Below are 327 nucleotides of genomic sequence, written 5' to 3'. Positions count from 1 at the left end.
GGAAAGAGACAGAGAGGGGAAGAGCAAGGCCTGTCCATTCCTGAGCTGCTTAATTGATCAAGGCAGGCAACCAGATGTGTGGAAAGAGCAATCCACTGTGGCGCTTTGCAATATTCATCAGCATGTATGGCGAATGGCTCTGGTGTCATAAATCCCCAGGCACACAAGGCCACATCCTCCTCTGTCACAGGACTCATCTTCACGACCCCGCTTGATATATTATTCACTTTTTTTGCTGCATGTTAATTTTTTAGACAGCCCCGCTGCCTTTGGATGCATGTGGGTTTTTGAGGGAAGGACATACACGTGTGCGTGTCGACATTTCTT

At 48.0% G+C, this 327-nt stretch overlaps 1 protein-coding gene across 2 annotated transcripts in view; it reads left to right on the top strand.

Annotated features, from left to right (window-relative positions):
• setd3 (SET domain containing 3, actin histidine methyltransferase) overlaps nt 1-327 on the top strand; it is a 46,756-nt gene that overhangs the window by 37,775 nt on the left and 8,654 nt on the right. The window lies entirely within an intron of this gene.

This window comes from Monopterus albus, unplaced genomic scaffold, assembly GCF_001952655.1.
Source record: "Monopterus albus unplaced genomic scaffold, M_albus_1.0 scaffold169.1, whole genome shotgun sequence".
NCBI classification, from domain to species: Eukaryota; Metazoa; Chordata; class Actinopteri; order Synbranchiformes; family Synbranchidae; genus Monopterus; species Monopterus albus.
This window is presented reverse-complemented; position numbering and strand designations above follow the sequence as displayed.